This window comes from Cryptotermes secundus, unplaced genomic scaffold (assembly GCF_002891405.2).
Source record: "Cryptotermes secundus unplaced genomic scaffold, Csec_1.0 scaffold1137, whole genome shotgun sequence".
Classification (NCBI taxonomy): Eukaryota; Metazoa; Arthropoda; class Insecta; order Blattodea; family Kalotermitidae; genus Cryptotermes; species Cryptotermes secundus.
The window spans coordinates 103,535-125,383 of NW_019729230.1; the positions used below are offsets into that span (position 1 = coordinate 103,535).

The 21,849-nt window shown below is 43.2% G+C and overlaps 1 protein-coding gene across 7 annotated transcripts in view; it reads left to right on the top strand.

The window, feature by feature from the left end:
* LOC111865586 (ribosomal protein S6 kinase 2 beta) overlaps window positions 1–21,849 on the top strand; it is a 324,642-nt gene that overhangs the window by 94,135 nt on the left and 208,658 nt on the right. Inside the window, exon 1 of one of the 7 annotated variants that reach the window (XM_023853751.2) lies at window positions 13,108–13,153. The exons of the other annotated variants lie outside the window; for them this stretch is intronic. The gene's annotated coding sequence lies outside the window, so the exon portion shown is untranslated. Of the gene's footprint in view, window positions 1–13,107; window positions 13,154–21,849 lie in introns of those variants that run through there. 7 annotated transcript variants of the gene reach the window in all.

A 21,849-nucleotide genomic window follows, 5' to 3' on the forward strand; every position in this document is an offset into this window, starting at 1 on the left:
TAATCGGTCCAACTGATCTTCTCCATCCTTCTCCAACACCACATTTCGAAACTTTCCAGATGTTTCTGATCTACTGCCCTAAGTGTCCATGTTTCAGCCCCATACAGAGCTATGCTCCAAATGTGGCATTTCACTAGTTTCTTCCTCAAATTTAAGTCCAATTTGCTGGTAAAAAGATTCTTCTTCTTGCTAAATGCAGCTTTTGCCATGGCAATCCTGGATTTAATTTCACTAGTACACCTTCCATCATCTGTTAACAAGCTACCCAAATATTTGAAACATTTCTCATTCTCCCCCTCAAATATATTTCAGCAGTAAATTTGGGGGCCACCTAACGTCAGGTGTGGTTGCAAGTCTCGGTACCTCTTCATTACACTTTCATTTCCGAGAAAACGGTCTTTAAACATCATCACCGCCGAAACACACGTATTTATGTATTCGTAATTGCTGGACCCGAAAAAAGTATGCAAATCACCGAAGTGCTTAAGGGTTTCACTACTTCGCGCTCGTTTAACATGAATATACTTGTACATAGCGTCAGTTCATACCCTCGCTCTCTGTAATATGCAGAATATTATACACAAATCATCAGCTGAAAGCGAAAAATAAAAAATTAACGTAATATAATGCATAGATTGTATAGCAAATTCCTTAACAGTAACTTTGAAAGATTTAAGCAGTGCATTTATATTCATGTTTTATGTTGTATTTTCAACATAGGGACTTACACCTTAATGAATTAAATAATGATGCTTCTGATAGAACTGTATGTTATTAATTTTGTCGTTACTTTCTTCCGCTAGAGGAGATTAATAAGGGCACGCGGTAGCGTAGTTGATTGAGGGTCTATACTACAAGCCGGAAGGTCGCGGGTTCAAGTCCCGATGAGGTAATTGGATTTTTTTCAATTGACCTAACCCTTTCAGCCCCACTATGGTCCTGGGGTTCACTCAGCCTCTAACAGAAATGAGTACATGGAATTAATTAAATAATTTTCCTGGGGAGTAAAGCGCTGCCGGTGCGTAAGGCTGACAACCTTACCGCCATCTTTGAGCCGATTGTTAACAAAATGTGGACGCCTCGACGTCTCACAACCCTACGGGCCTCCACGGTCTGGTACAAAGATAGTTTTACTTACTTTTTACAGGAGATTAATACATTGATTTATATCCGCAATCTATATCCATAACCACAGTGAAAGTCAGAGTCGAAAAGACTGCAGTTGAATAATATTGTCGCGTGTTTGCTAGGCAACGCGACAAGAAATTGTGTGGGTTCTTGGATTTAAATGAATATTTTATTGGACAGTTCCTTTTACACTAGCAAGTACAATTATTCTACTTATAACGCCATCAGACGTTTCCTCTTCAGTGTTACAACACCCTTGCGCCGCTATTCTTGGTGAAGTGTCTTCTAGTCTCTTCTCTTGCCGAATACCAACTCTACTCTTCTGAGGTCAAATACAAACTGAACTAGTCTCTTGTCGCAGTTGGACTGTTTTGCACTCCGGCCCATGTCGAAGGGTTAATTCCGCCTGCTGCTGTCGAAATGGTGCTTCAAACAACTCGTTGCTTGGATATTGCCAGCCGTTGTCCCAGTTCCTAGGCGTTGCAGCGGGAACGCTGGTCGTTGCCTGGGAAATCAACAGTGATCTCAACCATTCCGGCTTTCTGGCGGCACGTCACAATATGTACTCCATCAAAGTACACTTCTGTACCTGCGTTTCATATGGCACATGAAATGTCTGGCCTTTGGCACTACCTTGTTTTCCGTTTTCATAGTGATCTCACCTTGCTTCCCCCTTTCTTTTTCCCAATCGTCATGGATTCAGTCCTACCAGCAAGAAACTCTACTGGCGCTACCCAAAATTTGTTCCTCGGAAGTCTCGGGTCGATGAGGGAATCAACAAACACATTTAATTGAGACGAAAGCAGTCTTCTGGGATTTCGAACCGTGTATATGTGGTGTTAACTGACGTTTCGGATGAACGTATCGCCTCAATCTTCAGGAAAAATATAAGAAATCCGCAGGCGAAGAGACCCTGAAGATGGAGGTGATACGTTCCTCCGAAACGTCGGTTAACACCACATATCTTCACGGCGCTACATCCCAGAAGACTGATTTCTTCATAGTCACCGCTGTGAAAACCTCAAATCTCACACGTTTAATTAAAATCAGCAGCCCTTCAATTTTAATTTTTTCTATGTGGTAGTTCTACAATGGACCGGAAGTCCACATAAAATAAACGTGTTCTGAAAAGTTTTGAGAAGTAAGGGGATCTGGTCATAAACGTAATGAAGTTATTTACGGAAAATTACGACGAAGACATGATGGGAAATACTGGGCTTAAAGAGCAGCCGTTGTTAATATCTGTAAGCGGCTAACGATGTACTAACATTTAGTAAGAAAACCTGAAGGAACAGGATCACTTGGTAGAGCAAGCGCAGCTGGAAGGATATTAGAATTAAACTGATGTAAGCATGCTATTAGGATGGGGACTAGATTCATCTCGCCATTATAGATGAGTCTTCATACGGAAGCCAGTATTTTTTTCTTTCGCGTGTGAAGAACCCCCCCCCCAAAAAAAGAGAAACCCTAAAAGTAAAAAAAAAGTAAAGGTGTCCCTGTAACAGGTCGTGGAGGCCCATAGGGTTGTGAGATGTTGAGGTTCCCACATTTTCTAGAAAATCTGCTCATAGATGGCGGTGAAGTTATGAGCCCTACCCGCCGGCCGCCCTTTACCCCCAAGAATATTCCTGGTACTCATTTCTGTTAGAGGCTGAGTCGGCTCCAGGGCCATAGTGCGGCTGGAAGGATTACGTAAATTGAAAAAAATCCACCTCATCGGGACTTGAACCCGAGACCTTCCGGCTTGAAGCATAGTGCCTCAGCCTACTACGCTATCGCGTACCCCTAGAAATCTTAAAACCAAATACCTTCGGTTTGAAACGCCGAATTTAGGTGGACAAACGCGGATATTTTAAATTAAAAAAAAAACAGCTGTTGTCGAAGGTTTGCTGTCTCTTACGGATATCAATTTAACAAAAAATTAGAGATGTTACACAATTCTGATTCCTCTTCGGAATCCTATATCCCGGGAGTATAACTTTATAATTTATTTCTCTGAGATCCGGTCCACACCAACACCAAAATGGCAGTTCTTTTGCTCACGTTAAGAGGCTTCATAACCTTTAGAATCTGGTACAGCGTTAGTGTATGTCACATCCAGAATCCCCCGTGTCATTTGCTAAAGTATCAGACAAAGGGATGTGTAACCCAAGGCGCATCTGCATTATGCTTTATCGTGATTATAATTACGTCGTGCTTCTCGGATGTGTAGTTTGTGTTTTGAGAACACTTATCTTTGTTCTTCGCAGTCTTCCAGGAAACAGAGGAACTGCAACCGCGAGCGTAGTGTTCTGTGAATGTACCAGTGGAGGAAATGAGCAAGGGACGCTTCAGTAAGATTCTGCAGAAGTACTTGTTCCTGCTATGCTTATGGTTTCCAGTGGCCTCTCCACTTCTTGATGTGAATGCTTTGTGATACTAATGGATGCGAACAAGAGTGGCATAACGTAACAACATTGAAATGTAGCAAGTTCCCGACGTACAAAAGTATTCATTCACATTACCCAAAGTATCAGCTGACGGATCTCTCTTAAATTAACTCACTCCTATAGCTGAGCCCTTCTAGAGAAGCTGAAAATTGTGCAGCTTCTCAAGAACTTCCCATCATATTATGGAACCCGAAAGTTCATTACCGTGTTCACAAGAGCCCTCCAGCGGTCCCTATCCTGAGCCAGATCAATCCAATCCATACCATCCCACGCTGTCTCTCTGCGATCCATTTTAATATTGTCCACCCACGTACGCCTTGGTATTCCTAGTGGTCTTCTTCCTTCCTGCTTTCCCACCAATATCCTATATGCATTTCTTGTCTTTCCTATTCGTGCTAAATGCCGTGCGCACCTCATCGTCCTTGGCTCCATCATTCTAATTATAATTGGGAAAGAGTACAAGTAATGAAGTTCATTATGCAGTTTTCTCCAACCTCCTGTCACTTCATTTCTCTTCGGCCCGAATATTCTCCTCAACACCCTGTTCTCAAACATCCTCAGTCTATGTTCCTCCCTTAATGTCAGAGACCAAGTTTCACACCCATAAAGAGTCACAGGCAAAATTATAGTTTTGTATATTCTAAATTTTGTGTTTTTAGACAGCAAACGAGAAGACAAAAGGCTCTAATTAAGTAATGTAATTGTTTATTTCGTGCATATCCCAACTTTGATATTCAGATCGTAATTAATTCATATTTCCGTAAAATTAACATACTATATACGAGTATTGCCGGTCACGGTAGCCGAGCGGTCTAAGGCATGTACTGTCTTCGCTCGCATGGAAACCGGGATCGTGGGTTCGAATCCCACTCAGGGCATGGATGTTTAGTTTGTGTGTGTGTGTTTTTCTGTGTCTGTGTCTGTGTACAGGTAGAGGTCTAGTGACGAGCTTATCACCCGCCCAAGGAGTCCTACCGAATGTGTAAGACCTAGAAAAACCGAAGTGAACGGAGAAGTTCATGGAGGTAGGCGTAGGCCCACCGGGGCTGTATTGCCAAGGAAATAAATAATGTACGAGTATTGATATTCTGCTACCGTGTTCAAAATTCTGTAAGAGCTTAAACAATAACGGGAGCTTTATGTAGGCTCCTACCCCACGTGTTAAATGTGGTAGGATAGCTTCCTCCATGTCAATTTCACCATATGTAAACTTCCTTTCATCTCACTCGACGCTACGTGATCAACCTCATTACATAAGTAACAGTTGTTCATTCAGTGAACTAATTCCGGTATACTTAGTCTGGAGTATTATTCCGAGCGCCGTAATGATGCGGCAACTTCTTCGACATAGTAGTTAGACGGGCCGTATAAACAAATTCTTGCAGGTGTTCTGCACCAGAGTTAACATACGTAAATACGTAGTAATAGGTAAAGTTGTGCCTGTTCTAAACTGATGAAGCATTTCGCCATGAAGACATATTTATAGCGCTGAGGTCAGTGGAATATCAGGCTGGCAATACGTTTAAGTAGCATCTGCTAGATATATGTTCACGCATTTGCAGGTTGTTTGATTTGAAGACAGGTAAATTCAACACTAGTCGGCGTGCAAAAGTTGTTTGAAAGGAACCTCAGCTTATAAAACATTATTTTGGACACATAAACGGGTTCCTTCGTCTATGTTTGTGCCCTTAAGTTTTACGATCTATTCAACGGCTTCCGTCAAAATTCATTATTGCCGATTTTGTACCAAAAATTGCATGGCGAATTCGTTTTTGATTCATATTAGTCAAAATTTTTACCTTTTTATATAATTAAAGCTTAGTTAATTGTAATTCTGAAAAAAAACTTATTTTACAAAACAGTTATACTTGAAATGAACCGTAAATATACTTATTATTGATTCTGCAACTGAATTTGAAATTGTTTTCTAAACTCCGAAGGGAGATCATTTCACAGAGGTGAACATCGTCTTGAGGATTCAGCTTGCACAAGATAGGTCCACTGGGGGGCGGGGGCTGTTGTCTTTCTTGGATTTCTTAACTAGCCGGGCGACTATGCAATTCTCAAGACGGACTTTGCTTCTAGGTTTCTGAATATTTAACGAAATAGAAGGCAAATACTATTTGAAAGCGTGGAGTGAAATATCTTTTTTCTTTTTCTTGGCACTACAACCGCAGTGGTCCTAGGCCTACCTCCATGAACTTCTCCGTTCTCTTCGGTTTTTCTGGATCTTACACGTTCGGTAGAACTCCTTGGGCGGGTGATCAGCTCGTCGTAAGGCCTCTACCTGTACACAAACACAGAAGAACGCACACACACAAACTAAACATCTATGTCCTGAGTGGGATTCGAACCAACGATCCCGGTTTCCAAGCAAGCGAAGACAGTACATGCCTTAGACCGCTCGGCTACCGTGACCGGCGTGAAATATCTTCATTGCAATCAAATTCACTGCAATGCATTTGTATCTGTAGTAAATAACCATTAAGACCAACGAGGTGTACAGAACATAGAGGACTTTGAGAATGTATGAATCCCACTGGAGCATACCTCTCCTCTTGTTACTACGTTGTAAAATAGCCCCACGTTTTAATTATTTTAGCGAGTAAATGAGACAGCAACTATTTTTTGCCGTTGTTCGCATGTTACAACAAATATATCATCATGAAGTACAATCAGTCAAGAACGCGGGACCCCCTACCACGTCAGACCGACCATCCATAACAGGAACTACTCACGTGGCTTCGAGTGTCCCTGAAATTAGTTTGCCAGAGTTACACCCTAGTGTCGTTTGTTTTCACCTACTCTGTTTAGATGCGCGCCGTTTCACCTGAAGTAAGAATTTACCTTATACAAAATAAAGTTACTCAATTACTTATTCCACATGTTCGTAAAAAATCTGGCCCTGTAACAGGCCTTGAAGGCCCATAGGGCCGTGAGAGGTCGAGGCTCCCACATTTTCTAGACCAGGGGTCTCCACACTTTTCGAACCGCAGGCCACATTAGGTAATTCAGCACTTTCAACGGACCGGATAAAATGAAAAATTAATAACTCTAGGTACATGAGTTTTATTGAAAGCACAGAATTTCATAAACTAAATAATTTTCCCGAAGTTCAATAATTTCCATTTGAATTTGACTTGGGAAATCTGCAGCATCACAGTCAAACGGATTTTGAAACAATCTAATTTCCTGAGCACTGGAATCCAAATCAGCAAATCGCTTCCGAAATTGATCTTTAAAATGTGAAATGACTAAATTTGCAAACGAGGAAGGGAATTCTGCTTCACCCTTTTTAAGCAACTCTGCACAGTATAGCATATGAACAAAGTTACAATTTTTCACTTGGCTTTCCAGAAGTATCAACTTTGCTCTGAATGCCTTCATAAGTGCAAATAAACCACAGACTAAGTTATTTTCACCCTGCAACTTTAAATTCAAATGGTTCATATGGTTCACCAGATCAGCAAAAAATGCTAATCTCCAAAGCCACTCGGTATCTGATAAAAGTGGTTCGTGATTGTTTTTCTCGGTAAGAAATATACCGTATTTACGCATGTATAGGCCGCGTGCGTGTATAGGCAGCAGCACAATTTTCAGACAGAAATTATAGAAAAAATAATTTTCTTGGAATATCATTTCAGGAGTATTACACTCTGTATTACTAATTATGAATATAATTTTTTAAATGAAGTGTGATTTCGAATATTTCGAATATAAGCCGCACCCCAGTTGTCATCTTGAATTTCTGGCAAAAAATGTGCGGCCTATACATACGTAAATACGGTATCCATTTCATTCCTGAGCTGAAAGAAGCGCGAAAGAACCTTTCCACAGCTAAGCCATCGAACTGCAGTATAATATGACAAGGGAGTATGCCCGGAATCACATTTACCAGTACTCATCGGGAAATTAGTTAAATTGGCTCATTTCTGCAAAATTCTTTCGCGGGCCGCATGTGGTCCGCGGGCCGTAGTTTGGAGACCCTTGTTCTAGACAATCGGCTCACAGGTGACGGTAAGGTTGTCAACCTTACGCGCCGGTCGCCCCTTTTACCCCGTAGGAAAATTCATGGTACTGTTTCTGTTAGAGGCAGAGTCGACCCTCAGGGTCATAGTGCGGCTGGAAGGATTAGGTCAATTGAAAAATCCAGTGACATCATCGGGATTCGATCCGACGATCTTCCTGGTTGTAGCATAGTGCCTCAACCACTTCACTACCTCATGCCCCTCTCACATATGCGTACGCACTATAATTAATAATACATTCTCGGTCAAATTATCTTTATTAACCTGAAATATTAAACTGAGGTTAAATTAGGTAGCTCTAATAATAATTATGTGAAGGAAATTAAAAAAAATAATGCAGTTTTACTCTACGTCAGAAGTAGTCGTGGCAGCCCTGAATTTGATGTATATAAAAAATAGATGTCTTCTCTTTGTATCGCGTTGGGTTTCATCGCCTTTTAACCCTTTCAACCCTTTCAACCGACTGGTTCCCGTCGTACTACCTGCTTTGACATCAAACTTTGTGCCCCCAAAGTGTATTTATGTATTTCATATGGTTCTTGCAGCGTTTATTTTCCTAAAGAGCAATAACTTTTATAGCGGAGACGTAGTATGTTTCTGTGAGGTAGGAACTTAATTTTATTGTTTAGATTGGAATAAAATATGGGCGTGAGTCCCGTGGGACTCGGAACCAAGAATCACTGTGCTCGTGGGCCAGCAGCAATTTAGCAGTCAGTCAGTCAGACCTACGAAGCGATACCCGGGAAGACCGACCGCCGTTCATTTTGAGTTAATTTAAATTGAAATTGTATAGGGTGTTCAATCAAGGAGGAAACTTCGCAACACCGCTGACTGGGCCCAATATTTCTCACAGATTGCTGCTGTAACTGTGACGGCGCGCGTTTATAAGCGCTAATTGCTCATTCTGCTATCAGCAGTTACAGCAGCAATCTGTGAGAAATGTTGGGCCGGGTCAGCGGTGTTGCGAAGTTTCCTCCTTAACTGAATGCACTGTAGTTGGTTTCCTTCTTTTTGTTAGCAAGATAAAACATAGGGCGTCGTCAGCGTAAGTCGAGGGACAAATATATGAATTCAGCGTCTAAATAAATTTCAGTTGAGTTGCGACTGAATAATGTAATTTAATTTATGATTTATGTTACTGCTGTACTCGCATAAGTCATAGATAATTCTCAGATGATAGTGAGATATGCAAATGATAACAAAAAAGACATTCACGATAGTTGATACCTGTAAATATGTCTCGAAATTGCACGGTCAGTTATTGCAAGTACTCTAACTAAGCAAGCACTCCGTCTAGAACTCATTTTATGATGAGTTTATAAGTACTTTTCTTTTTTGTCTCCATACGAAATTCCGCATGCTTTGTTCCAGTGTTTATTACCTGACTACATCAGACCGTGATGTTGCAGTAAGAAATCGCCTGCATGTTTTATCCCGCACGACAGTCATGGTGGAGATGTTGCCTAAGTTGCACGGCGTTGAAGTTCATTGCCTCTCTCTGATGGGGATTCAGACACTTGAATACGTAAATATTTCTAAGATGTGAGTGAAGGCGGGCTGTTTAATACGATAGAGTACAACTTTTACATATTTACGATTTCTCGTCGCGATTTTGATTTTAGAAAGCGATTGTCTGTTCATTACTTAGGCTGTGAGTGTGTGATAACATGGAGCTGAGAAGAAAATTTGAACTGAAGAGATATCAGGTGACAGGAGGTTGACGAAAGTTGCATAATTAGGAGCTTCATAACTTGTACTCTTCTCTTAGTATAATTAGAACGATGAAGTCAAGGAGGATGAGATGCGCAAGGAATGTAGCATGCATGGGGAGAAGCGGAAAGCGTATAGGATTTTGATGGGAAAGCCGGAAGTAAAGAGACCACTAGAAACCTAGATGTAGGTAGGTGGACGATATTAAAATGGTTCTTAGATGGGATGGAGTTGTACGGACTGGATTGATATGGCTCAGGATTAGGGACCAGAGGAGGTCTTTCGTGAACACGGCAATGAACCTTCGGGTGCTATAAAATGCTGGGAGATTCTTGAGTACCTGCGCAGCTGGTGACTTCTCAAGGAGGGCTCATGGAATTGCACGTATTTAACTTTCGTCTTTCGTACGTACAAACTTTCAGAATACCTTAAAATCGTGGCATTTGTCCTGTGAGATGTAAACAGTGGCAAAAAAAAGGTATTTCACCTTACTCTAAACTATTAAGAGTTGATAGCCACTCTGCAGGGCTTCTTGTTCGATACTTGGTCTACTAATTCTGTCAGCCGCCCCATTCATGCTGTCCAGTAAGTGTACTGTGGAGTGGGCAGGCGGGTGAATAGTCACGAAACCCGCTGTTGCAACGAGACAGATGCCGTATATTGATCCGTGCAAGAACATGGGACTTATCCGGTCGTCCAGTTTGTCTTTACTACAGCTAAGATTCATTACTGGTATCGACGCGTTCTTAAATTGAAACATGACTTCATTGTCTTAGTTTTTTAACTGTTCAAGAATCCATAATTGAAAAAGTAAGTTATCTAAACAATGATTAAAAATTTAGTTCCTGTTTCACAGAAAACACATTTCGTTATTATTACAAAGCCCAGCCGGTTTTAGCCAGTTAGGGTAAAAATCACTGTTTCTTCAAAGACTGTCAGTGGCAAGAGTTAAAAATTGTCATTGTTGAAGCAGGTGGTAAATATGGTAATAACCACTTTGCTTTCATTTTTAAAGCACATTGGTTATTATGTATACCACTTGCATTAATTAACGGTATAGCTCAGTTGGTATAGCGACTGGCTACGGGCTGGATGACCGAGGAGTCGGAGTTTGAGTCCCGGTGGGGGAAAGGCTTTTCTGTTCTCTAAGTCTTCCAATCTGGCTCTGGGATCCACCCAACCTTCTATCCAGTGGGTACCCGGGGGTAAAGCGGCAGGGGCGTGAAGCTGACCAATCACCTCAAACTAGTGCCGAGGTCAAGAAAATGTGGATCTATACATCCACTCCCCCATACCCCTTCATGGCGTAGTGCTTAATTATTTAAGCACAGGGACAACTTTACCTTTAGCTGCATTAATTAAAATGGAACTCTGCCATTTGCCCACACAGCATATTTATGTGTTCCAGAGGATGCTCGAGAGTTAACAGAGATCTACTCCATGACATTTGTTAACCAATTTTTTTATCACGCACACAGCGTCTTTCATGTAGGTGTGAACTTTTAAAAATATTATTAAGAAGAAATCTCTGTTTAAATTGGACCATAATTACGGCTTGTTTAAGGACATTATCAGTACATCCGATTGTGTATCGTCGAATGATAGGTTAATTAGTGGATTTAACTTATCAGAATGTGAAAGGAAGCGGCCGTGGCCTGGTTTGAGGTTGTATCGAAGTATATTCCTGAAGGGACAGAGGAAAGCCACGAAAAACCGTCAGTACGTCGGTATCTGAAGCCTGGACATACGTAGTAAGTGGGAGAGCTCATCCGCGGCGTTTAGTAGACTGATATTCTAGTACCTCTCAGTGCTGTATCAGCTACTGTTGTTGATTGGCCACTGTATACTGAGACAGCGCTGGTCATAGTAACCGCGTCCGCTCGAACGCTGGGATCATGGTTTCGAATCCCACTTAGGGTATGGATGTTTTGTGTGTGTACGTTTATTCTGTGTTTATATTGTCATGTGTGTAGGTAGCGGCCTTGCGACGGGCTGATCCCTCATCAAAGGAGTCCCACCGTCTGTGAAAAATGATTACGGAACTGAATAAGAGGCCTGGGCCCTGAATGGTCTGGAAGAGGCATTGAGAAAAAAATATTGAGACAGGACCTACATGTTGCCGACCTCCCGTGCAACGCAGTATGCAAGAAGTGGACGGAGGACGGATTCTTCCGCCAGCTTTTTATAGGCATAGAGTGAGGATCTTGGGCGTCGCATTGGACAGATGTTAATACGTCCTCAGATAAAAATAATTCAGGCTCTAGCACTGAGTAGAGGGCTCTTTTGGATGACCCTCGTGAAACCGGTGGTTGGGAAGGGCGCACAGTGGACCCAGTAGTGGTCTTGAGTGCTTGGGATGACATGACGTTTCCACCCCCATGTCAATAGTGAGCACTCACTCAGCTGCTGAAGTTGTGTAGCGCGGTACGAGGTCCAGTTAATGATGAGCTGGGAACTAGGGGGAAGAAGATACACGTATGTCGAAATTGGATGCACTATCATGGTGTTCCTTTAGGAGAGGTAGTGAAAGGCCTCGAACATGAGGACTGATTCACGACTTGGATTTGAACTCACCATCTCAGAGTACGAGTGAGATGTGGTATCGGTATGGTAACACAACGTTGTTCATTGACAGCACTTGAAATGAGTTTACATTTACGTTGATTAGTTAGGGCCATCACTTTGTACGAATGATATCGTCTCATTTAAAACGCACTGAATAGGAATATGTGACGGATAAGACTTTCGACGCCAAATATTTTATTTAAGCACTGTATATGCTGATTCGAGCTTGAGGAACGTCTAATGGTAGTTCGTAGACTTTGTCTTCGTGCACTTGTTTACATAGCAGAGCAGTTTCCTGTTTTCTTTTTGCATTATGTTGCAGTGAATCTGCGAGAGATCATTATTTCAATAATTCGTATCATTCTGAAGTTTTTGTTTCGAATGCAGCCCCCTCTGGTCTCAGGAAATGAAATTAGCGTCAGGCGGGCCCAGCTCGCTCTTCAGCGTATGGCAATGGAGGCAGTTGCAGTCTCTGAACGTTGCACTTGGAAAAAGCATTAGATGAGGCACAGTGCCTGAAATACTAGTCATGATTATTTCCGTACTCTATCACCAGAAACCTTCAGACTCGGTTTTTTTAGAGATTTTATTTGCTACATATGAAGAATGGGGCACGGAGTACAAGCTGGAAGATCGCGGGTTCTAGTCCCAATGAGGTGGATTTTTTCAATTGATCTAATCCTTCCAGCCATATTATGGCCCTGGAGTCGATTCAGTATCAAACAGAAATGAGTGCCAGGAGTCTTCGCGGGGGTAAAGGACGGCCGGTGCGTAAGGCTGACAAACTTACCGTCATCTGTGAGCCGGTTGTCTAGATAATGTGGGAGCCTCGACGTCTCACAACCCTATGGGCCTTCAAGACGTGTTACAGGAATAGTTTTACCTTTACGTATGAAGAATATATGCAGGATTTATGCGATTGTTCACATGTCAACCCCTGGAGTAAGACAACTGTGTACGTGTGAATGTGTACGTATATGTGAATATGCCCTTGTGCACGTTGCTGGTAACGTCCAGTATATGGTGCATACGAAGTCCTGTTCCCGTTCCCCTACTTTTACGTCTGAGATTTGCTTGCTTATTATACATGTTTTGTTTCCTTTTGTGTGTTACAGGTATGCGAGTCTTGACTTATAGATAAGAAAATGGCAGACCGAAGCGAATGTAAGGTTGAAGAGCGGTTAGTAAAGAGCTCGTGAACGAACGTACATGGGGGAGGCGCATGCACGAAATTCGTGACGATTTTCACGCAATATTCCATAAGGACGCTCAACCCAAATTGACAATACTGAGGTGGGAAAATAATTATCTTTTACATAGCGGCAATCAGCCTTTACTTATTAAAATTTTAGTCAAACTGACTTCTGCATTTGGCGATCATTCTTGAGACTCACAAAATTATGCTTGGTGCCCCACGGGAATAAGTAGTGATAAGCCAGTAGTCACCTATCACAGTGACCACGCTATCTAAGGCATGAACTGCCTTCGCTCGCTCGAGCGCTGGGATCATTAGTTAGAGTCCCGCTCAAGGCATGGATGTCTGTATGTGCGCTTTTTCTGAGTTTGTGCTGTTGTATAGATAGCGGCCTTGCGACGGGCTGATCACTCGTCCAAGGAGTCCTACCGTCTGTGAAAAATGGTTACGGAGCTGAAGAAGAGGCCAGGGCCCAACAGACGACTGTAGAGGCATTGATGAATGATGAATGAATGGAAAGCCAATGGTCATACAGTTTTGACATAGGCCTGTAATTGTATCGTAATCCTTAGTTTGGGATTCTGCACAGTTCAGACAATCATATACTTCTTCTGTGCCTTGGACTATTAATTTTTCCGTTTGTTTTGCATGCTTTTTACCATTTACAGATGTTTAATACAAATATTTGGCCCTGAAAAGCAGGAATCACTACGAAATCTACGATGTTACCGGACGAGGAAATCTGCGATTTACACAGATCATGCAGTATTATTAGGAGAGTGAAATGAAGACTGCAGTAGGTGGGGAATGTGGCTAGGATGGGTAGAAGCAAAGAATACGAGGACTGTACAGTAGGGAGGGAATGTGGCTAGGATGGGAAGAAGCAAAGAATACGAGGACTGTACAGTAGGGAGGGAATGTGGCTAGGATGGGAAGAAGCAAAGAATACGAGGACTGTACAGTAGGGAGGGAATGTGGCTAGGATGGGAAGAAGCAAAGAATACGAGGACTGTACAGTAGGGAGGGAATGTGGCTAGGATGGGAAGAAGCAAAGAATACGAGGACTGTACAGTAGGGAGGGAATGTGGCTAGGATGGGAAGAAGCAAAGAATACGAGGACTGTACAGTAGGGAGGGAATGTGGCTAGGATGGGAAGAAGCAAAGAATACGAGGACTGTACAGTAGGGAGGGAATGTGGCTAGGATGGGTAGAAGCAAAGAATATGAGGGCTGTACAGTAGGTAGGGAATGTGGCTAGGATGGGTGGAAGCACACTTTAGGAGGAGAACTCCCTTGGTGGAAGACCTAGAAGGAGAGTGATAGGCGAATTTTAAGATGGCTCTAAGGGACCCAGATTTGGCGGATGGGAGATGACTGCAACTGTAACAGGATGGTGTTCACTTGCGGGCTCTCTGTTCTGAGACGATGCAGCTTATGCTTCCAGTTCGGCTATCAGAGTTAGTTACTGGTCCTGTCAATCTCGCTACGCGATAACAGGACAGACCGAATCCGCCTCGCTGCTCATTCACATTATAGGCATATCTGATCGTCCGCTGTCAGTCGGGGGCTTTAATGTATAGAAACAAGCAGAGCAAACAGAGGCGCTATTACGTGTGGACTTCAAGCTCCTTTTGTTCTTCCTCTGCAGATTTGTTAAGTGACAGTCAAGAGGCTTTGTGCAGAATTCTCGTTTGGAACTAAGACTCATAGAATATTGCCACTTGTTTAGTGATTAGACATAGGGTTTGTTTTGGTAACTGCATATATTGAACTATTATAACACGCAACTAAATCAATTATCGCTAATTCACACACTCCACAATTTACTACAGCACGCATTAACTCTTCTTAATGAGCTGTAGCTTCATCTATTGTCGCCAGATAACGGCTCCCAACGCCGTAAATTCCTCAGCTTCCTGTCTCACGACTACCTGTCAAAGTCAAAGTCACGTTACGATGACTGTCAGTCGGCCAGTCAGTCTTGGTGTCAAGCCCCATGTGGGGTCCAAGACCAGATTTTTGTTACTATCAGACAGTTGCGATTTTGTCGAAATGGGTTGCCCTCTCTGACGAGAGGACGGGTCTGTCATCTACCGCGGTTATAGTCAGTAAAATCCATCCATCAGTAATCTGTCAGACGACAGGTCCACAGTCTCTTCCAAAACAGTTCCTCCACTTAATGCGATCCTCTGTTTTTGGAAAGAGACTATCCAGGAAAAGTGATAATGTGGTAGTTTTTCCATTTGCTTTCCACATCGCAGTACAGCAGCCGTTCAAACCACTCTGGTCACGCCTGTTGCTATACGAACTTGAACCATCTCGAGCATCATTTGCTCTGTGCTTCAAGTCGCTGCTGATGACGCTGCTTCCGGCATCAGTTTTTGGTGTCTCTCTTCGTCTGATGCCTACCCTTTGACCTGTCCAGCAAGGGAGGCCCTGCCAGTAGCTACGCTACCGCTGGTATAGCTCTCAGGGTCCTTGGCATACTCAAACCCCCTCACCACGATAAGGTGGAGACACCAACGAGGGGGAGTCAGTAATATATGTCATCTATATTAAAATACGCGTGGCTATAGTATATACGTACTGTACGTACAATATATATACAAAGCCTCTGTCAGTCTAGGCCTGGCACAGCAGATCATGTTCTAACACACGTAGCTCATGTTAACAACGGTAGCCTAGTCACTGCAGCGGTCGTACTCTTGACCGTCACCAAGTTAAGACTGTTATATTTTCTGTATCGGGCTTCGCCTTTTCCGGTGTTACGAACCTTTTGCATTTTCATGATTTTGTATGACCTCTGCTCGCCGGGTCCGATTTATATAGTCTCTGCACTTACCGCACAGAAAACACCACTTCCACCAGTTCTTCTGTTGTTGCGTAAGTAAGCGTGCCTGCTGTCACGTGACGTTTACTGAGTTATTATCTAGCAATTGCATCTGCTCTGATTAAATTATTCTGGCTTTCGGCGGACATGCCATTATAGTATTCATTAATTCAGCCATCTGTTACTCTATAGCCCTTTGTTGTACCTTGGCCGATTTTTCAGTTTCTTAACCCTTCACACAGTCGGTAGGACTCCTTGGACGGCGGATCAGCCCGTCGCAAGGTCGCTATCTGCACACAGGACAGCCAAAACGGAATAAACGCATGCAGACATCCATGCCTTGAGTGAGATTCGAACCCAAGTTCCCGGTGTTCGAGAGAGCGAAGACAGTTCACGGCTTAGAGCGCGCGGCCAATGTGATTGGCCACCACAGTAATATACTACACTCCTTAAATTAGCTAGCATGGTAGGAAACTGTAAGGACACTTCAGTAAGCTAGGTTCACATGCTCTCTGAAAAAGATTACGTACTTATTTTAATGTTTATATCGATTATTCCGGGAAGTAAAATAGAAGTGGCCGGTCACGGTAGCCGAGCGGTCTAGGGCATGTACTGTCTTCGCTCGCTTGGAAACCGCGATCGTGGGTTCGAATTCCACTCAGGGCATGGATGTTTAGTTTGTGTGTGCGCGTTTTTCTGTGTTTGTGTGCAGGTAGAGGCCTTGCGACAAGCTGATCACCCGCCCAAGGAGTCCTACCGGATGTGTAAGATCTAGAAAAGCCGAAGTGAACGGAGAAGCCTAGGCCCACTGGGGCTGTAGTGCCAAGCAAAAGAAAAAAAAAAGAAGGGGCTGTTTCAGTGGTCGTTTAGTTTAATTGATCACAAGTTTTAGGGACGCGAAGAGCTGAAGTTGCGGTGTGTGAACATAACATTTTAGAATGTGAACGGAGGGCTTTGCTCGGGGAATAGTGTGACGGAAATACTTATCTTAATGAACTCGGTGCTGCAGATACCCGAAGCGCACACGTAACGCTGTGATGGAGTTGCTGGAGGTTGAGTCTTGATAAGCTCTGTTTTCGTCACTTCTCATGTAGTTCCTAAAGTTAAGTTATGCCGCCGTCTTCCTGATCCTTCTCTCTCCGTCCTTACATTGCCTCCACGCTGAAATCACCACTGTACACTTCAGAGATCTGGTTAGAAAGTTGTGCGACATCAAAGTACACAAACTAACATCAAACATTGTAGCACGTGATAATGGCTTTTGTAACAAGATTGGAACGGTGTATTCCGTGCTGGGGTGTACAGAATCTATACACTCGCCTTTTGTATAATACTCCCACATTGGTCTAAGGGCTGCCGCACACCAACTGAGTCAAGACAAGCATCAGGACATGAGACAAAAGACGCAGTCTTGCTTCATTCGTCATACAGACTCGAGTCCGCACACCGAAGTAGCACGTGTCTGTGTCTTATCACATCTCCAGTTGAAGACATGACGTCATGTCGATATCGTACACTGGTGCTGCTCCTTGAGCACTGATGTCTGAGTATTGACGCACAGAAAAGGAACATGTCGAGTCTTGCTGCACGTGTCTGCAGCATGAAGCTGACGTCAGCATCGTGACTCAGACCAGTATGCGGCGGTTTTCATAAACTCTTTCGTTTTAACTGCGCTCCTTTCTTTGCGTCATGTCGCACACATCGTGTCTTGACTGTTACAGGTCTTGACGCATGCCAGTGTGCGGCCTCACTAAGGCATCTACTGTCTACGCTCGCTCGGAAGCCGGGACCGTGCGTTCGAATTCCACACAAGGCATGGATGTTTGGTGTGTGTATGCATTTATTCTGTGCTTGTGTTGTCCTCTGTTTAGGTAGAGGCGTTGCGACGAGCTGATCACCCGTCCAAGGAGTCCTACCGTCTGTGAAAATGATCAGTGAAACTGAGAAATCAGCCCTATGCTCCAAGGTACCGCGGCTGCCCGGGTTCGATACCGGGTCTGGTCAAGTGGGATTTGTGGTGGACAAAGTGGCACTGGGGCAGGTTTTCTCCGAGTACTTCGGTTTCCCTTGCCAATCTTCATTCCACCAATTGCTCCACAATCACCCTCATCTATCATGTGGGGCTGGTACAATAGGCCAGAAGTGGCCGCAGTACAAGGGACTTAGTCCCACCCCACTAGCAATAAAAAATGCTCCAAAGTGGGAGCGAAGAGGAAAGAAAAAAAAAGGTCGGCTCATGAGTGTATGACGCTACAGCTCTTTATAACGACCTCAAATATTAAATTTCATGAAAATACGTTTAATGGTTCTAGTCATGAGACGTGCTGACCAACATAAGATACGGTGTCTTCAGTTCATTCACGTCGAACAGAGAACGCACAGTGCAGGGTAGGCGAAATGTGCGCATTCTCTGCTTAAATTAGGAATACTGGTTTGTGTTAAAGTGAAGTATTGTCGGGTTTATTGGCCCTGAAAATGTCATTTTTATGAACGTGAAATCACGTCTTAACTGGAGTTTATGTTGTCAGTTTAAGCATCTTAAGGATCTGGTCTTCCAATATCGAAATCATATTGAAATATTTTCTGTTGACTAGATTATGTGGATCAGTTTATATTTACGACAGTGTCGCTAGAATATTGATGGATTCGGTTCAACATCGCTTACAGTTAGACAGAGCTTATTCTCCGGGGAAAGCCCAGATAGTCTACTTTCCTGTTGCACAGGCTTCCAGTCCTGCAGATCTTGTGTTGTCGGTGCTTTATTTAGGTTATGTAAGTATGTAGTCCAACAGCAAATTCCATTCTGGGTGGAAATGGTCCCTTGCTGGATTTCAGCACGTAAATAAATAATGTACTTATTATTGTTATTATCATCATTCCATCATCTCTCGGGGAAGAAGTACTCAAGTTCAATCCAAATTTTGTGCACTTTAAACATGTAAGATTTGAGGCTTTCACGGCGGTGACTATGAAGAAAGCAGTCTTCTGGGATTTGGCACCGTGTATATGTGGTGTTAACCGACGTTTCGGAGGAACCTATCTGCAAGCGGAGAGACCCGGTTTTTTACCGGTTCTCACGGTCTCTCCGCTTGCAGAATTCTTATATTTTTTCTTCTACCCTGAAGATGGAGGCGATACGTTCCTCCGAAACGTCGGTTAACACCACATATACACGGTGCCAAATCCCAGAAGACTGCTTTTATCACTTTAAACTTGTTTGACAGTTTCAAGTACTGCCGTCATGGTTGCCTCGATATATAAACAGTGCTCATGCAGACTTTTATGTATGTACTATGATATGTTTCCACCAGATTTCACGTGCTTGGCTTCAGTGGTTCAGTAGATGTCACCATCAAACCGAAAGGTAGATATACATTTCATATAGCTGTCATATTGTTTCATATTCTACAGATAAATCACGTGCTTCCAAGGTTTCGATATCCCAACAGTAATATGTTTGAAAAAAGGTAAAGTTATTAGTTATCTGTGTAACAGGCCATGAAGGCCCGTAGGGTTGTGCGACGTTGAGGGTCCCACATTATCTCGACAATCAGCTCACAGATGGCGGTTAGGTTGTCAGCCTTACGCGCAGGCTGCCCTTTATCCCTTTCCTCCCCAGGAAGATTTTTGGTACTCATTTCTATTAGAGGCTGAGTCGACCCCAGGGCCATAGTACGACTGGAAGGATTAGGTCAGTTGAAAAAATCGACCTCATCAGGACTCTAACCGGCCACCTTCCGGCTTGTAGCATAGAGCCTAAACCAACTACGCTACCGAATGCATCCTAACAGTAATACAGGTATGCAAATTATATAATTTCATCCTTCTTAGGATGGTACTACAGCCCCAGTGGGCCTAGGCCTACCTATATGAACTTCTCCGTTCATTTCGGTTTTTCTCGATCTTACACTTTCGGTAGGACCCCTTGGGCCGGTGATCAGCTCGTCGCAAGGCCACTACCTGCACACAAAAACAGAAAAACGCACACACACAAACTAAACATCAATGCCCTAAGTGGGAGTCGAACCCACGATCCCGGTTTCCAAGCGAGCGAAGACAGTACATGCCTTAGACCGCTCGGCTACCGTGACTGGCTTCAGACACTTATACCCGTATGTATTTTGCTCGAAACATGCGACACAGACTCTATATAATACGTATGTTAAGAAGTTTTGATTGCCACTCAAACATAGAAGTAAGCAAGGGAACAGTTGCAATAAATGCAATGCCGGGACAAACATTTAGAATGTATAGTAATGCAGGGCTTTGTCATGCAGGTTGTCCTCAGTGAATCCTCGAGCAGTATAGGGATGTGAAGCGTTCTCTCGATGTTACGTTGCTGCTGAAACTGAGTTCTGTGAGACTACAGGAGCGACTGTATGCCGACGGTCTTGAAAGGATCACTGTAATTAAAGAGGATCACAGTCCATATTGCCACCGGTCGCGTTCTTTTATTAGAACCAGAGAACGGGTCTGGCGTCATTCGTTCTGTACTGCATTCTCATTACTTGAGTAAAGGATTCGCCGGTCTACTGGCCGCACTGGCTGGGCCGTGTTTCACGTCCTTCGTTTCACTATTTTGTCCCGAATTATAGTTAATAAGTTTAATCGTTGATTCAGTACGTTTAGAATGCATTCCTGTTGTTCTGAAAAGTGAGCTATGAATATGTTTGTCTTTAATTTGGTACCCTGTTCTTTTATTGCGAAGTATACGTAATGCAGAGGGACAAGATAGGTATTATGTAACACCACTTGAAGCTGATACATTGCTCTGTCTTCACATGTTCTTTAGTTTCTCCTGTTGCTTTTTTGGTTATTGTACTGGACCCTTTACTATATAACAACTTCGAAACGAACAACAAAACAACATACGCTGATGGGCAGCCGTTACTCAGTAACGCCTTCGCAAACGATTAGATTCCAACCGAGGAACAGTGTTTTCTACGCGGTCCGTGCTGAGATGTTATAACCGAGACAAATTTAGATGTTAGTTGTAAGGGAGTCTGTGAAGGGAACACTTAGACGGTGCAGTTAGCAACGAAGTGAGCGCGGAAGCTGAAAAATCTCCGCTGTTAGAAGTCGTTACCAGGGAACGATCGGTGAAGACACAGCAGGCTGAAAAGACTTAGTATGTGGTGTAGGGATTTATAAAGCGTGGAAATTAGCGATAGTGTTATAGTTACTTGTAGTTACTATATGTAAGTGGTCAATAAATCCAATCTCCAATCCAAAAGCTACACATGTGACAGTATTTTATAGATAACTTCGTTGGCCGCTCTTCTTCTTGATCTTGTGCTTTTATTCTTCGCCCTTTTCTTTTTCTTCTTCTACCTTGACGGACTAGGCTGTCTGGCGTATTCCCGTTCCGAATTAATTCAGAAATGGGAAACACGTAAACAATTGGTAGAACTCCTTGGACGGAGGATCAGCCAGTCGCAAGGCCCCTGCTTCCACATAGCAATCAAAAGAAACGTAGATACACATCCATGCCTCGAGTGGGATTCGAACCCACGATCTCAGTATTTGTATATGTGAAGAAATTTTATTATCCACTACACACAGGAATTCAGTCAGTGTTTGGTCGCATTCATCTGTATGTATGGAAGTAATGTAGAACATCTTTATTACATATTTTATGNCGTTACATTCATCTGTATGTATGTATGTATGTATGTATGTATGTATGTATGTATGTATGGAAGTAATGTAGAACATCTTTATTACATATTTTATGAAGACGTATGAAGAAGTGGAGGTATAGATCCCTGCGTTCTTATCCCGGTGCTAGGTTGAGGTGAGTTGTCAGCTTAACGCTTCGTCCGCATTACTCCCAAGGTTGGAGCTCCCTGTTCCCGTTGGGCAGGAGTTTTAAAGTTGGTCTGGAAATGGTAGCAAAGAGAGAACCCCCCCCCCCCCACCCCGCCGCCACACCACCGACCCAACCCCCCAACACCCACGCCACAAA